At 36.1% G+C, this 18,427-nt stretch overlaps 1 pseudogene; it reads right to left on the bottom strand.

Moving 5' to 3' along the window:
- Positions 1-10,182: 10,182 nt before the first annotated feature.
- LOC140499193 (DNA replication licensing factor MCM7-like) lies at positions 10,183-12,269 on the bottom strand (annotated as a pseudogene).
- Positions 12,270-18,427: the final 6,158 nt, after the last annotated feature.

Raw genomic sequence — 18,427 nt, 5'->3', positions numbered from 1 at the left:
CGACTTCATTGTTATATGCTTGTGAAACATGGACAGTCTACCAGCACCTAGCCAGGAAACTGAATCGCTTCCATTTGAACTGTCTTAGGAAGATTCTGAGGATCACCTGGCAGGATAAAGTACCAGACACTGAAGTCTTTGCTTGAGCTGAACTGCAAAGTATTCAAACTATGCTTCAGAGAGTGCAACTCTGATGGGCTGGCCACATTGTTCTAATGCAGAATATACACTTGGCAAAAAGATAATTTTATGGATAACTTGCATGGGGCAATCACATGGTGGCCAGAAGAAGTGAAAAAAGGGCACTCTCAAGGTCTCTTTCAAGAACTTTGGATTTGACCGTGCAACATCAGAGACACCGGCACAGGACTACTTAGAATGGCATGCCCACATAAGAAAAGATGCTGTGCTCTTTGAGCAAAGCAGAATTGAGACAGCACAAAGTAAATGCAAGATGTGCAAATTTGGGATATCCACCCCAATTATGAACACGGACTATCTGTGCCCAACCTGTGGTAGGGCATTCTGAGCTCGTATTGGTCTGATCAGCCACAGTCAGACGCACTAAAATTTCACTTTACAATGGTGATGTCATTTTGGTCCTCTTCGAAGACGAAGGATAACAACCAACCAATATATTTGTGTACATATTGACCCACATTGATAAGCACAAACATATGTATGATACACAAAAATATAGCAGAGTTTTTAGTCATCTCCAACTCTTCATGGCTGCATTTGGGGCATTCTTGGCCAAGATAGTGAAGTGTTTTGTCATTTCCTTCTCCAGTTCATTTTACAGATGAGGGAATTGGAACAAATTGAGTTAAGTGACTTGCCCAGGGTCACATAGCTAATAAGTTTCTGAGGCCACATTTGAAATCAAGTAGATGATTCTTCCTGACTGCAGGCCTGGCATTGTATCCACTGCACCACCTAGCTGTTCTGTATCAAAGTTTAGCATTTTATATATAACTACATATGTAAGCACATACTTAAGTGTATATATGTGTATAAAGACACACATATATGTATGTGTGTGTATATATATATTTATATAAACATTCTAATATATACTCAAACTCAGCATGAGTTTATTATTATGGTTTTTCTGTTGTCTTTTCATGGATCTAATGCCCTCATCATAGGGTAAGAATAGGATTAATAAATGGACAGAGAATGTCAGAGCTAGAAGGTAATTCAGAGATCATCTAGTCCAGTAATATCATCATACAGATGAGGAAGTGGAAGGGTTAAGTAACCTAATGGTCATAGAAGCTAATCAATCATAGAGCTTGGGCTTGGGTCTCTATCTTAGTACAATAGTGCTCATTTCATTAGATCACACTACTTCTTTATACTCTTCTTTAGGGATAGATCTTAATGTAAAATGTTGATGGATCAAATATATGCTTAAGCAATGTTTGGTTCTTCCTTCCCTCATGAACATATGATTATAGCTATAGAAACAGAGAAATATGAATAGGGAAATTTGTGGGAGTCAGCTTGACAAATTAATGCTTTATGAAGAGAGGTGCCTAATAAAACATATGCATGATAACTACTTATAGCTCTAAAATCCTGTCATCACTTATCATAAAAATAAAAATATTATGATTAGGTCTAATAATTTATGAATCCATTCATTTATTTCACTCATGTACCTGTCAATCTAGCTAGCTAGCTAGCTAGTTATCTATAAGGTTGAATGACTTGCTCAAGGTTTCTAAGCTAGTTTGCATCAGCCCTAAAAACTGAACCCAGGACAATCTGCATGCCAGTAAAGTTCTCTACCACATTACCTTTCAGTGAGTACATCCATCATCTACCAAAAAATGTGATGCCATATGGCAAGTACAGTACTTGTGATTCAAAAAATAATTTTATTAATGGCTTTTTAAAAATATCTGGAAAACAACAATTGGACTCTAATGCTGTCAAAAATATTCATTTTTGAGCCATGTTCACCATATCACTAAAAGCTATAAGATCTTTCTCTTTCTACCACCACAAAGTCTCACTTCCATCTTCCTTCAACTCATACTCCTACGACCCTGGTTCAGGGCCTCATCACCACTAGTCCACATTTATTACAATGGATTTTTCATTGGTCTTTTTCCATTGCATCTTTCCCCACTACAATTTATTTTTCATAGAATTGGCAAAGTATAGGTCAGACCATGTTACTCCTCTGCTCGGTAATGACTCTCTATGTCTTCTACGAGCAAATACAAACTTCTCTATCTTTCTGTCTCCATATATTTAAATCTCTTCACAATTCTTCATACATATTATAGTCCATCAAAATTGATATCCTTACTATTTCTCCTACCTGGAACTCCAGCAATGACTGTTTTCCACACTTAGAAAGCTTTCTCTCTTCATCTTAGCTGCTGAGACTCCTTAATTTCCTTTGAGACTCAGTAACAGAGCTACATTCCACATGAAATATTTTGTCATCCCGTTAAACATCTAATGTCTCCCTTCTCCCATCACTTACACATTATGTATACATTTCGTATCTTTCTGCATATGTGCATGTGGTCTTCTTGATTAAATTGTAAGCTTCTTGAGGGCATAGACCACTTCCCTTTTTGCCATATCTCCAATGACCAGCAGGACCTGACATATAGTAATTATAATTACTTAAATCCTGCTTATTGATTTACTGTCAGTTCTCTCACTGAACATAAACCTGCCCTATCAGTGAATTTCAAAGTATGATAGCAAGCAAATGAAGATTTTCTCTTACTTAAATTGCTCATTTAAGCAAACTTCTTATTCTTTTCTATAAAACTATTACCAATTTCCAGTTTCCCCATAAGACTGAGAAGAAAAATGATTAGTCTAAAGATTTAAAAAGTATGATTGAAGACTATTGCCTTCCTTCTTCTTTGATTGTCTCTCTAACTTTGTAACCTGAGACCAATGGTTGTTAACATCTTTCAATTCTGATACTGGTAACTCCTCGGAGATATTTTCACAAACTGCACTCTATGAAAAGAGTTAAGTACATGGGAGAGATTTGGCGTAGAGTAACAACATATGGGTATAAGTACCTTCAGTGGCACCTTCAAGTGATTTGCTAGTATAGGAGCTCCAGTGGAAGTCTGGTGATGAGACCATAGACCTCAACCAATTCCTGAACTGCAAATACGGCTGCCATGATTGATAGATCAGAGGTTGTAAAATGCTAAGTAGCCATTTTTATAAAGGTTGTCAACTTTTAAAGTCAATGAACCATATATAATACATATTATATATACGTAAACATACATATATACATATATACATGTGTATGTATGTATATACATATATATGCAGCTGGCAGTTACTTCATTTGGTAACACTGGGAAATAAGTCAAAGAATTCTGTTTATTGCCTTTTATTGTAATTATGATTTCATACTCAAGACTTCACAGAGTTCTTTTTTTATAAGCAATCTATAAACTTTCCAAATGAGAAAACTGAGAGCCGTATAGGTTTAGTGAGTTTCTCGTGCTCTCACAGATAGTAATTGATGGAGAGAGATTTTGAACCCAAACCTTCTGGACTCCAAGTCCAGTGCTCTATCCACTAAGTAATGAAGTATTCACCTGCCATTTGATAATTATTTTCTTTTTTTTAAAGACAAAGTGACATAGTAAAAGAAATGCAGTGACTAGAGTCAGGAGAGAGCTATATTAAATTATCTCTGACTGTATTTGACTTTCAACCTCCATATTCCCACCTGTGAAAGAAGATATGATACAGGTATTAGTAACCATCAGAGGTTGTGACAATGAAATTTTAAAATGCTGTAAAAATATTAACTGCTACATTACTACTGTTCAGTCATGTCCAGCTCTGTGTGACCCTATTTTGGGTTTTCTTCACAACAGTCCTGCGGTAATTTGCCATTTTTTTTATACAGCTCATTTTGCAGATGAGAACATGGAGGGAAATAAGAGTTAAGTGATTTGCCCAGACTCGCATACCTGGTAAGAGTTGGAAGCAAGACTTAAACTCAGAAAGGTAAGTTTTCCTGACACCAAGCCTGGCACTGTGTCACCTGGCTGACCCCAGCTACAGCATAGAAGGTTGGCATTTTATGAGCTGTTTCTTTTTTAAATATAAAATTAGCTTATTCAGGATCATAAAGGACAAATTCCTTTACGATTCATCAAGTGAACATGAAAGATTGGTAAGAATTAGCAAATGTTATAAATGAAGTTTTATTTGAAAAATCTCATGTCAATGTCTGTTCCCCTGTGAGCTGCATTCCTTTCTCAAGTTAGAAGCGTATGTTACTGCATTGTTTTCAGATTTTTGCATCTACATATAGACGTCCACGATGTTTTTGTCAACAACGTACTGTGCAGTGTTGTCCTAATTATTCCATAGCAACAGGGAATGAAAATAACCCAATTCCCTAATTAAAGGTCTCTCTATTCAGACAAGAGACTCTCTATTCTCCACTCTTCATTTGTTTTGGCCAATGGGAATGACAGGAAGAATACCTCCAATATTTATAGCCTCTGGCTTCCACAGAGTTCAAAGCACTGGGGTAGCAGGAAAACAAAGGAATAACAATAAGGTTGAAAAGAGGGGAAAGGCATTGCTTGGTGCCACTTCCAAATACCCTAATATGACATTATAGGACTTTATAAGAACAGGCTCATGTCTTCTTCATGTGTTCTCTTAAAGGTTAGTGCACTACATTCTATGCCTAAAAGTGGACTTGTGTTGTAAGTAATTTAATTGTATTTGCATTCTTTTGTGTCAATTCACTGAGCTTTAACGATGGCTGGTAGAATACCCCCCACACTCAAAAGTCTTCTATTTATCCAGTGATAAATTCACAAACTGTATGAGATGTATAAGCAAAATATAGTAGAAATGTCACCAGATTTGTAATCAGAAAAACTAAAATCAAATGCTATTTGCTGCCTGTCTGACTGAGTAGTATGTTGATTCTCCCTGGCCCTCACTACTCTCACTTGCAAAATAGGGATAATTGTACTAGGAAATCTTGAAGGTCTCTTCCAATTTAAAACTTATGATTCTCTAGTTAACAAAATTCATATTAGGAATAGGATTTTTTAAAGACTGAAACTTTTTAGAAAGTCAATATATTCTAAGGGAATACAATATATACCCTTCAGTCTCTGTCTTACCATCTAAGTGAAGTTATATTAAGTAAAATGTAAATAAACTTTTTTTTTGGAGATATGAAACACTGAGTAATAAGGAAGAGCTAAATTATCTAGAAGAATTATTTTCCTACTCTCATGTTAGGCCATCCTCCACAAATCAAACATTGATATCTCGTGGTATGAATTTGACACTTCAATCTATAAGGCAATGACCATGTAGCCCAGTTTTTTACAGGTTTTACCACAATGGAAAGGTTTTATGTCCCTGACAACATACTACATCTCATTTTCAAGGTCTAGACCTGGTATGTAAGGTAAGGCTCAATAACTGTTCTGTCACATGGTGATAAAATATTTGACCATGGTAATCAATGAAAAAAGCAAAAATAGCACTTGGTATTGTTTTGTCCCATTCTGTTCCTACAGTTATAATAATAATATAATGGAAAAAGGGATGGAGAGTATTGAGAATTGAATATTTCAGATGATACATATTAACTTAACTGTTACATTCTAAATGTGAAATCTTGTTCATTGGTTAGCCAGTGGATGTACTTTCCAAGGAACTGAATCTTATAAATTTTGATATATAATTGACTATAACTGAAAGTAGAAGATAGTAGGGAGTTGTAACTACATAGAAGGAGGGCTCATAAATAAATGAGTACTCAGAGTTGATTTCTTCAGGCATTAAAGTCAATAAAAAAACACAATTTTATGCAACAAATGATAATCTTGAATTATATTTCTCATGATAAGCATTTGTAAAAATACCACCATAAATATGATTGTAGTCATATGATGGAATAAAATTTGTTGTTGGGAATAAGAAGGTATAGAAAATCTATGAAAAAGCAGAAAAGATCCTCTAAACTAGCATTTTCTTTTGGCTCATGACTTCAGTGCAAGGGTATGCAATGGAATGCGAAAATATATATATATTAATGGTAGAATGTAGACATTGGAAAAGAAAGAGTCCAAAGGATGACAGAGTAAATAAAAGATACATACATACATACATACATACAAATATATATGTATATATATGTATACATATATATACATATACAGAGAGAGAGAGAGAGAGAGAGAAACTTTTTCTCAAGAAGAATATTGAGAAGTCTTGGACATGGTCATAGTTGAATAATATCTCAAAAAACAAAATTCTAATGGACAGTAAATGCTTAGTTACTAGGTTTTAGACCTTGAATGAGTTCTGTATTTACAGACACATTTCACAGTTTAGAATAATGATCGATACCAAATTAGAGGAAGAAGTGGAAAAAAAAAGATAAAGCATACAATTGAAACAACTATGAGTCAATTATTTTAAGCTGTTCAAACCAAAATTTGAAAAATGCATGAGAACAAACATTGACACAGATCATCACCATTTGGTAAATTTGTTTAACTAACATAACCAAAGATCAGAATGAGGGCACTGAAAGAGTCTAGAAATCATCTCATCCAGAAAACTCTCAATCATCTTGCCAAATGGCAAGATAACAACTCCTAATGGTATTGCCAGCTCAGACTTATTTTGACTGTAACATCTTACATATAAATATAAACAGATTTTATCAGCTGTGTTATTTTATAAAATAACAACAGAAAACTTGGCCAGTGATCCAAGTGAGCTGTATCACCTTAAGAGATTTATGGATAAAAGTAAAAGAATAAAAAATAAATGAAAAATGAGAAAAGTTATGTAGTGACTTCTAAAATGAACTCTGTTCTCTGTCAGTGACAGTAGAAGTACCACATTTGACCTCTAACATTGCATTGCATGTTGCATGAGGATAGAGAGAAATCATTAAAGAGAATACAAACTCCTCTTTGTGACAATTATAATCCTTCACAATTTGCTTCTAACACTGTTATAGGGTTATTGGATATTTCTCTTTTATACCCAATATATTCTACCCAAACTGGTTTCCTTGTTTCTGATGCATAGCATTTTCTTCTCATTTTTCTGCTTTTGCATGGGCATCTATCTCCCCACCCTCTACCCCATGTTCAAATTCACTTCATCCTCACCTTTGCCTTATTCATCTCCTAGCTTTCTTTAAGCCTCAGTTTAGACACCAACTCTTAAACATGGTCAAACTTTATGTCCCTTGTTACTATGGTCTGTCCTTCCTCCATTGTTTTGAATTTATTTTTTAAATATTTGTTTATTTATTTATTTATTTAATCTGTTTATAGGATATGTAATCCCTTTGAGTTGAAACTATTTTTTGTCTTATGCTTCAAATGCCTAACATGATTCTTAGAAAATTATAGGTATTTGATAAATGCTTATTGAATGAATGAAAATAAAAATAGGAAAAACAAATGGAGAACAAGAATACACAGATGAGGTCCGTACAGGAGAGACTATGATTTTCATGGAGTTGAGAAATCCATTCTCAAGATACCTTAAACAGGGTACATGGGAAAAACAATGTTAACATGGATTTATTCCCTTATTGCAAAACAAAGAAAGGCAAAAGAGAAGATGCTAATAACTACCAATGTATATGATTATTGTTTATCTTAATAAAATATTTATGAGAATATTTGATGCCCATACAGAAGACATTTGAGGGCTACACTATGAAAAGGAAACAAGAGGGCTTTCATAAATAATTTTCTGTATCAGCAAACCATTTCTTTATAGTCACAAAATTGGCTAATCATAAAGGCAGATGACTTACTTCAACATTCCTCTGAATATTGATATCAAGACAAAAAAAGGGAACTATGCTTTTATGAGATGTTTACTACTGTTGCAGAAAATGAGCAGGGTGGAAGAAGGAGTAGAAGAAGTAAAGTTATTGAGATTTGTTAGTTGCTCTTGTTTATTGATGACATTTTACTAATTGCACAAAACCCCTGAATACTATAAAGCTGGTTAATTAAGATACATAATCATTCATATCAGTCCAGCCTAACTCTCATCCACCATGGAAAGAAGATGAATTAGAGCAGGAGAGTGGATGATATTGCCTTTGGGAAAATGAACATTGCTTTTAATGACCTGAAGCTTCTCCTTCTTTTCAATAGCATTATTATTCTGGTAAAAGTGTGTGACTACAAGTTATTGAATATCATAACTTCAGAAGAATGTAAGTTGAGGTTTACCCAAAAGGAAATGGAGAGGCACATGTTAGGTGTAAATGGGGTTCATGATATTACTAAAAAAGAATACTATCAATGAAATTGTGGATTTCTTTTAAAAAAAATGTATGCAGGAAAAAGGATGTGGACCAGTTGTTTCATGACAGAGACAACCAAAAGTTTTGCTGTCTCTACACAATTGCTAAGAGACTTAAAGGAAACAAGCGAAGAACACCAGGTCAACCACTTATGAAGGATTTATGCTACAAAATGTATATGGTATACTCAATAGGAAGGGTTACATGGCTGCAATTTATGTCGTTGGAGAGAGCACTCACACTGATCACCAGCCAATCAAAATATCAATGGAAATTAGAATATGGGATCTTTAAAATTACTATTGGTGAATTGTGTTGTTGAAAAAAAATCTCAAAACAAACTTACAATAAGAAAAATATATTTATAGCTTAAAAGAAGAAAATCTTTCTGAGTATGAAAAGCTCCATGGAAGAGTGGCATAGTGGGAACTATGAGTGGCAATATAATTCAGAGGAGCTGAATGAAAATCCCAGTACTCATGGTCATTCTCTTTGTCATCTTGGATATGTCATTGAGATTTCCTGGACCTGAGCGTCTTCATACGTTTGGATGAGATGACTTCCAAGGTAACTTCAAGCTCTAGAGCTATCATCCCTTTATATTCTATGAATTGAAAGAGAATAAATAAAGAAGCTGAAGTATTGATCTGGTGAACATTAAGAGGTAAATAGGTCATATCAGTCTGATGTCAATATGTAGGTATAAGAATGGGGACTGGACCTGAGATGTTTCTGGTGTAGGAAACTGTCAAATGGAGAAATTACCTGTATCAGAAGCTCCACAACTTCTTTGCAACTTCTTATAGTCTGAAAAAGTTGTTTAAGACCTTGAGAGGTCAAATATCTTGCACAAAGCTATATGTATGTTTCAGAGAGAATTTCCTCACCTGAGAGTTGAAGTCACAGGTCCAATCCCAATGCTATCTCTAAATAGAAATCCTTTATCATTCTGTTTATCTATCATTTATCATCTCCCTTTCCTCTATTGATCAATCATTTATATATCTTTTGTTATCTACACAGCTATCATCTATCTATCTATCTATCATTTATCCAAGCATTTCTAAAAAAATTACTGAAGGCTTTGAAATTCAAGTTGGGTTAGGAATAAATCTTCTGATAATTCCTATAAAGACCATCCCAGGGAGGGATATTTGGTGTGCAAATCAATGTTGAATCAGGTAAGGCTAGCTTTAAAAATCTGAATCACTAAAAAGTATTTGGAGTAAATGTTTTTGCTTGTTTTTTGTGCAAGCAAGAATTTCAGAACACTATTATCAATAAGAATAAATAGATTTGCTTTGTAGCAGTTTCAAGTTACCTTCTGGCCTATGAAGAGAAAAAAAGAAATCTCTGTCCTCAAGTATTAGGCCCAGAAAAGGAGAGGGTTAGGAGCTCCTGTTCAGTGTTCCTCAAGATTAGACAAACATGATCCATTTTCAGGCAGCATTGACCTGCAATACATTGAGTTCCTCATACTTTTCCAGTGCAGCCTGGAATTGGGCGAGTCTGAAACCCCTAGACACATAGCACTGTTAAGTCTCTGAAAAACAGAAGCTTTAGCTACCTAAGCCCATTGGAATGACCTCCCACACCTTGCAAAGATAACATCTGCTGGTAGCTGGGCCCTTGTTTCTTGACATTTGTCCCCAGAAGTGAGTCCCTAGACATCTCTATTAGCCTTCCCTCTGTTAATTATTCCCCTTTGATCTTGTGCATAGCTTGTTTTGTACATATTTGCTTGCATGTTGTATCCCCTTTAGTTGATAAGTTCCTTGAAGACAGCCACTATCTTTTGCCTCTTTTTGTATGCTCAGTGCTTGGCACAGTGCCTGGCATATTCTAGGAACTTAATAAGTGTTTATTGATTGATTGATCATAAGTTTCACTTCCATTGGTTCAGACTGCCTACTATGTTGATGCACTTATTTCATGTGCTGGGCCAAACTGCTGCAACCAGGGCTGTCCACAGCTATATCAGCCCTAAGCAGGGTTAGCAGCAGCCAAGACAGAGCATCAAACCTTAATGTTGGTAAGGGTGACTAATTTGGCTACAGAAATAATTTACTTCCCCATAACCTCATGGATTGTTATGCAGTCAACCTCTGCCATCTTGTTAAACTCATCAATGCAGTACATACGCTGGTCAGCTAGTAACAGGGTATCTCTCTCCAAGATCAACCCTTTGATCGTTGCATCCTGAAGCTCTGCTACAATTAGTTCCACACCTAATGACCTCTAGCCTATTGTATACTGACTTGGAGGGAAGAGCAAAAGATCAGTATAATAGATTTTGAGACTCAGCTACACCCCCATCAACGGGTATTGTCTCCTCAGATCTTCATACCCCAGGAGGATTGTCCTACTCCACCAGCAAAAAGGAGCAAAACCTTCTTTACACCCTCATGGCCACATATCTAAGGGGCAAATGAAGCTGTGAGCTTTTCATAGAAATTGCCTTTGGCAGTTTGTTTCAGTTCCTTTCTGCTCAGCTCCCCCAAAACAGCTTTGTCATCTTCACTCTTCATAATCTGATATTTGGAAGTCTGAAACTTCCAAATAAGTTACTGACATCAGGTCCTGTCAAAAGCCAGCATTTAACATTGGTAGAAAAATGCCAGGGATATTGACATGCTTTCCAGGGTGGGCCAGTCATGTATTCTCTCTGCCAATACTGTGATACTATGACAGATGTTCCTAATACCTGTACCTGCTCACTATATTCATGCATGTTCAATTCCTGGAACTTGAATTTCAGAATCATGACTGTAAGTGGAACCATCCTCTTGAGTATCTGATTGGACACTTCTGGCCTGGGCACATAATCAGTGGCATGAAAGCAGGAGACTGGATTGCTTGGCAGGTCTCAGCCTCACTCCAGTCACAGGTATACGTAGCAACTACTATCCTGGTTTTGACCTCAGAGACAAAGGTGACAATCCTATGGGCAGCAACCAACTTTCCTAGGGAAATAACCCAAGTTTCTCAAATTAACCATGGTTTCCTGCTACTTAGGTTCCAGAAGTAGAGTTCAAATCTACATATAAGTTCAGAGGGATATTGATTCTAAGGGTTAATGGTGGTTCCAAGGGCCTGGCTCCAATATTCCATCATCAACCAATATTAAATATATACATCCAAGACATCTTCATTCACTACTGTAATGGGAGTTAAAAATCTTTCCCACCTATTAATAGGCCTCAGGTAGGGGTACTGAGGGAGACTTGATTAGGGGAGGCTTGTTTCCTATAAAGGCCCACACTTTTTGCTCATTGCTAATGAGGCAGGGGGTCATGCCCTCTTGCTCTGAAAACATTATATACACTCTTGAGGGGAAGTTTTACTTTTGGGGTTTAGTTATGAAGGAAGGTTTGTGTGCCAGATGAGACTCTGAGAAGCTGCTAAGGAGCCCCGCCCCCCCACCAGTTTTGAAAACCCAGATGTTGGTGTTTTCCTCTCTGGTAGCTTTGTATGGATGTATGCAATGGTCAGACAATTGAAAGCCTGTCTGTTAGTCCCTGTATATTGAATGTAATTAAAGTGATTGTTGACCCCTTAAAAGTTGCTTTTCCTTTGGTAAATGTAGATCTGAGAACCTGTGATAGCAGCTCCCCCCACCCCCATGTGCATCAGAGTGCTTACTGTTACAACTATGTCCTTTGCCTTGTATTGTGGTAGCAACTCTTACACAGAATCAGTAAAGATGATGGGATACACTGGGTACAGTGCTTCATATTCTCAAAAATTGAGTGTATCAGCTTAGGGTCCATCTTGTCAACCAGATTCATATACAAAGTCCTTTGCTCCCTGTAAGCAAAATCTATTATTTGGACCTTATACTTAAATTGTCTTTGCCAAACTCATCATCCTGATAAAACTTGTGTAGAAACCTTTTAGCTTTCTCTTTTTTTTTGGCTGCATGGTTATTAGGATTCATCTCTGCTGGATGGAGGGGAAGGGGTAGTATCCTGAGGGGAGCAGCTGGACTACAGTGTTGGTGATATCTTGAAAAGAGATGAGGTAGAATACCTAGAGTCCAAAAAGAAACCAGACAGCAACCCTGGAGTAAATTTCACATAGAACTAACACAACAATGATGTTATGATCTTAAATTATCACAAGTACCAGGAGGGGAGTTATTATAAATGTTTTTCAGGTCCTGCAAAACTATAGCATGGTTATTAAAATCTGTGATGGTCACAATGGGTGGAGGATAAACTTAAGAGTGAGATTCCACATATATGTCACACAGGACTGGAAAAGCATTATTTTAGGTGATTCTACAGGTCAGCAAAAGTCCTGTGGAGTTATGATTTGCAAATCTCTCAAGTGATGAATGGGAACTTGGAGTTAGATTCAGAAAGAGATATCAGAATGACAGAAATATTGGTAAGGCATCCTAATCAAAATGATCATAGGAGAATATCAAAGTGGCAAAATCTTTGACCTAATTTACAAATGCCTAATAGTTACTGTCATAGACAAATAAAGGACGTAAATGAGCTTGGGGATTAGAGAGAGAAATAGATAAAAATGATTTATATGCTAATATATACCAAAAGAAAGAAGCAAAGAGAGGGAGGATTAGGAAATGACTATTGGAATATTGAAAAAATGAGGTAGAAAATGAGAGCATGAGTCATTCTAAAGCAATAGGAGGAAAAAGCTTACCCTTAAAAAAATACTACAGAGACTATCTAATCTAGAAAATGGGATTAGTGTTAGTACTGAATCCAGTATCTGATTCAAAGTCTTCTTCTCCACAGCCCTTTTCTTATACTAGGGGATGTCAGTATAAATACTAATAATCCCTTAAATACCCTAACCTACCAGTTCTTCAAGTTACTCAACTTCCATGACCTAATTCTCTACTCTGCCTCAACTATACAAGTCATTTCAGTTATGTTTTTTTCTGTCTTATCCAACTCTTTATGACCCCATTTAGAATTTTCTTGACAAAAATACTAGAGTGGTTCACCATTTCCTTCTCCAACTCATTTTATAAATGAGGAAACTGAGGCAAAGAGGGTAAAGAGACTTGCCCAGGGTCACATGAGTAGGTAATAAATGTCTGAGACTGGATTTGAACTCGTGAAGATGAATTTTTCTGATTCAAATGTCACTTCTCTATCCACTCCACCACCTATTTATACAAAGGTATGCTAAAACCTTTGATTTTACCACCATGGAAAATTGTTTTACTTCCAAAATTAACTCAGATTCCACTATCTGATCATAACTTCACATTATTCCCTTCCTCCCTATGCTCTACTTCTAAACCTGTTTATTGTCATCACTTTTACCTCCAATCCCTTCATCCACTACTTTATCAGACCATCCTACTGCTGCTTCGTCAACTTCCTCCCACCCCAATCTTGAGAGTCAACCTGTTCAATTCTACACTATCTCTTATTTTTAGATCCCTTACTCACTTCTCCTGCCATTACTTACTTCTTGTTAAACCCCATGATTCCCCCAACTACTACTCGCATGACTTCCTTACCTATTTCTACTCATGTTCTGCTGACTGGAGTTGTTGAATGTTCTGTAACCAAACTAACTAGATCCACTACAAATTTGTTATTTAATCTCTCTTGGGGTATGACTGCAGCAAGGTAATTTATTTTACTGTTTCATAGTCAATTATCTCTTTGATTCCCCAAAGTGGAGGTTCAGAAATTTCTCTTCTTTCCTATTGAATCCCATACCATTCTTCTTCTTGTCCTTAAAGCTAAGGACTTTCCTCCAAATATTACTGAAAACCAAAAGGGACCATTTGTCATGAGTTCTTTTCCACATCCCGTACTTGACCCCATTCCACTATTCTATCCTTACTCTAGACTTTTATGAAAGTCTTTCCTCTTTCCAAACCCAACACTTCTATATGTCCCTTTGATCTCATTCCTTTCCAACTTTTTCATTACCCTGCCCCAACAATCATTCTTTTCATTTTAATCTGCCCTCTTTCCCTATATAAGTATTCCTTTAGACTATAAGCACGCCTCTTTTCCATAAATTAGAAATAATATAAAAACAAAAAAAAAACCCCTGCAATCTTCACTAGACCCTACCATCCTCTCATGTTGTCATCCTTTTTCTTAGCTTTTTCTCTGAACTCCTAGAAAAAGCTGTGTATGTTAGATTCCTCTCCACTCATTTACATCTCAACCCAAGGTTATCTGGTTTCTGACCTTATCACTCAATAGAAATTGCTGTCTTCAAAGTTCTTAATGCTCTTCTAATCACTAAATCTTGTAAAGTGATTTGTTTTATTCATCAAGTATTAATTTATTAATATAATTATCATCATGATTACTAGTAGTAGTTGTCCCATTATTTTCATCTTATCTTTGAATTCATAAGAAAATCGTCCTGAGTGAACACACTATACTATGTTAGCAATAGTAGCTGTATTTAGAATAGTATGATATTACTAATAATAGTATTATTTTCATTACTACTACTGACACGAGTACTATTTCTACTTCTGCTTCTACTACTAAAACAGCAAAAATAATAATGATGATGAATGATGATAGGAATTATTAATAGCAGATATAAAACTGATCTCTAAGTCAAGATGATCTGAGTTTGAATACAATCTCTAATATAGTGTCTGTGACCCTGGGAAGTCACTTCAACCCTCATTGCCTCCATGGAGCACCAAGAATTTACATTTCAGCACAACTGCTTCTCTACATTGGTCGAGAAACATTTCTTATGAGAGTATTCCCTATACCACTGAATTTTCAGGTCTGGACAAAATAATAACAGTAATATTGATAATGGGGAAGGGAAGAAAATAAGAATTTACATTGTATCTACCATGTGTCAGGTATTAGTCTAAGTGCTTTTTTATGAATTTTATCTCATTTGGTCCTCAAAACAACTCTACGATGTAGGTGCTATTATTTAATCCCATTTTACAATTGAAGAAAAACTCAGAAAACAGAAATTAAGCTACTTGCACAGGGCACAGAGCTAATAAGTATTTAAGACCAAATTTGGCACCACCTAGCATTCTATCCACTGTGCCACCAGCTTCCCATAATAACAGATAATATATTTTGTCTAATTTTCTTATCATAATAATCTAATGAGATAAATATTGTAGAAATGATTATTCCTATTACAAAAGAGGAAAAAAATCAGAGTGGATAACTGCTGTTTTGGAGACACAGACTTTTGAGTGAAAGATAATGGCATGTGTGGGAAGGAAGAAGCAGGAGTCAGCATGGTTTAATGTGATACAGCCTTGCTCATTGGGATTCAGACTGAGTGTTGGATTAATTGTGTGCTATTTCCTACACCTTTACTTTGTATCTACTCCTATCTCTGCCTTATTTATTGTATTTTTTTTTGCCAACTTAACATCGCAAAACTTTTCATTGCATGTCTAAGAGAAATCTTTTGTTATTCTTAGAAATATTTTAAATAGTCAAAACAGCTTATAGGGAGATTACTGATGAATCATGCATTTAATCAACAGGAGAACAGGAGACACAAGCTTAGGACAAGCTATAAAGGATTTAAGTCTTTAACCGTATTTGGAACTGCAGCCATTGACTTCATGCATACACCTCTCTCATCTTCATATGTGTGTCTGTTTTGTTTCATTAAAAAAAAAAAAGAACACTTTTCTTCAGGCACAAACAACAGGCAATGTTAGATTGCCCTAGACTCAGGGGAAACTTCCTTCTTAAAACCTGCTCTAATCCTCCCTCACCCTTCCTCCTAATGCCAATTAAAAAAAAAAAAATCTTTCCTTCCTCAAATTTCTCATAGCATAATGCCTGGCTCTTTTAATTCCACATGTACATTATTCATTTTCTTATGATTAATTGATCATATGCCTTATTTTCCCTATTAGACTGTAAACTCCTTAAGAAAAGGATTTATTGCCTTATTTTGCCCTTGTATTCCCAGCAGACAGTTCTGTGCCTTCTATATTCATTATAGGGAGATTAAAAACTGTTTTGAATCAAATTGGTTTTCTTATTCTGGGGACAAGTAAGTGCCCAGATCATATACAACAGTATCACAGATCACATGTTAAAGAATCACAGAGATTTTAAAAGATTTTGGAGATCCAATTAACCCTTTAATTAGGCAGAAGATGAGAGGAGTGTGTCTTTCTCAAGTTCACATAGTGAGTTGGTAGCATAGGCACACCTAAAATCCAGGACTCAAAGTCAAATACTCTATGTAATATCTTCCACTGTCTTTCCCTTTCTCTTTCTCACTCTTTTCATTGTTTTCCTACTTCCCTCTCCTGTCCTCTCCTGTTGTCTCCTCTCCTCTCCTCTCCTGTTCTCTCCTCTCCTCTCCTGTCCTCCTGTCTCCTCTCCTGTGATTTCCTCTCCTGTCCTCTCCTCTCCTCTCCTGTCCTCTCCTCTCCTCTCCTGTGGTCTCCTCTCATGTCCTCTCCTCTCCTCTCTTCTCCTCTCCTCTCTTTTCTCCTCTTCATCTCTCTCTTTTTATCTTTCCTTTGAAGTCCTCAAAACAAAGGGATACAGCAAATAACAGGTATTTACTTCTGGGTTTATGCTTTTTAGTCTATGTCCACTTTACTGGGCTAATGTGCTTTGATCCATTTGTTTGCTCCTCTTGGTGGTTCAGGTACTTGGCTGTTCACCACTCATGCAGAGGGTGATGTCATCAAATGAATGATGGGAAAAAAAGAATTACATGATAATTTTATTATATATTTAAAAAGAGTAGCAAGTTCTATGTAATAGACTTGCAGTTTCACGTGCAACCATAATTATTTTTAAAATTCTACTATGATATGGAAGTGTTTGTTTTATTTCTTAAGTTTTCAGAATAAAATAAATACATTTTTAAAAAAAGAGAAAACAATGCTCTTGGAGGGCTTAGAGATGATCTAGGTTTAAGCTAGAGCTCTGCCACTTATTGGCTGCATTTGTCCTAAAGTTTATAGTATACATCTATATATAAAAAGTAGCATTTCAATTTAAGGTTTGCAAAACACAGTTTTTATCTAATTTTATTCCCACAGCGACCCTCTAGCATAGGCTATGTTTTCCTGATGAGGAAACTGAGGTTTAGGGAGGATAAGTGACTCATTCAGGACATACAACTCGTAAGTCTCTGAGGTTGAATTTGAACTCAGGACATTTGGCTCCAGTACTAGCACTTCATCTAGAGCATCAACTTGGCATATACACATACCTATGTAAATGGATGTGCATGTGTATATATGCACACACAAATAAAACACACGTATGCCTCCATAAAGACCATATGTGTATATATACACATGTATGTAGATACTCTATAATATAAATATTTGAGGGAGGAGGAAAAAGTAACAACTATAGAGATCATGAAAGACTTTGCAAAAGAAATGGTGCCTGATTTGAAACTTAAAAAAAAAAAAATTCTAAGAGGAATAAGTTAGAAGGTTGTGTATTCTAGGTATATGGGAAATCCTGTGCAAAAATCCAGCAATGGGAGATGGAAACTTGAGTTCAAGACAGAGCAATTGTAACAGTTTGGCTGGAATGTAGGTAGAGTGAGTGAATGGTAGAGACTAAGGTAAATTAAGTCTAGAAAGGCAGGGTGAAGCTAGATTGTAAAAGGCTTCAAATGTTTATGTTGTATTAGAGAAAACGTTTCTTGGTCAAGGTAGGACTTGAATATATTCACAACATTCTACATTTTGGGGAGAAAACACAAGCCAGTAAAAGCAACAGCTTTCACTGTGGGAAGTGGGCAGAAACAAAAGCTGATTACTGAGGTTACAGGCCTGGCAGTCCTTAAAGCACACAATCCTTTTGTCAATTCAGTTGGATTCCTCCCTTGTTTTCTTTGGATGGCTGCACCCCACACTGGGAAAATTAACTCTGGCACTTCCACACCTTACTATCAGACATGCCTTTACCTCTGGCAACAAGTAGCACAGAGGCCCTTGTTAAGCTCCCAGGTTAAGAGCTAAGGCTAGAGGTTCAATTAGGTTTTAATGATGTCTGCTAATTGAAGTTATTCTTGGAAATTGGTTTCATTTTAATAGACCTGCTTTAGATTGAACACTACAGAACTCTTGAAGGTAATCTTGCCACAACACCTCTGGGA

This window comes from Notamacropus eugenii, chromosome 1 (assembly GCF_028372415.1).
Source record: "Notamacropus eugenii isolate mMacEug1 chromosome 1, mMacEug1.pri_v2, whole genome shotgun sequence".
NCBI classification, from domain to species: domain Eukaryota; kingdom Metazoa; phylum Chordata; class Mammalia; order Diprotodontia; family Macropodidae; genus Notamacropus; species Notamacropus eugenii.
The sequence above is the reverse complement of the archived record's forward strand: the minus strand, read 5'-3'. Positions and strand labels throughout refer to the sequence as shown.